This window comes from Penaeus monodon, chromosome 24, assembly GCF_015228065.2.
Source record: "Penaeus monodon isolate SGIC_2016 chromosome 24, NSTDA_Pmon_1, whole genome shotgun sequence".
NCBI lineage: Eukaryota > Metazoa > Arthropoda > Malacostraca > Decapoda > Penaeidae > Penaeus > Penaeus monodon.
In genome coordinates, this window is record NC_051409.1 from 39,323,011 (window position 1) to 39,323,236 (window position 226).

Consider the following 226-nt stretch of genomic DNA (forward strand, 5'->3'; position numbering starts at 1 on the left):
TCTAGCTTCCTCCTGCCCCTCCCCCGTCTCCTCTCTTCCTCTTTTTCTCTTTTCCTCGACCTTCAACATCTGTATTTACTTCCCTCCCCACCTGTGGCCCCTCTAGCTTCTGCTGCCTTGCTTCCCACTTCCCTTTCTCTTTCCGCCCTCCTCCTCTTCCTTATCTTCCTCCCCTCCCCCTCTAAACACCCGGCATATGTATCGTTCAGCGTCATGGGAGTAAGAT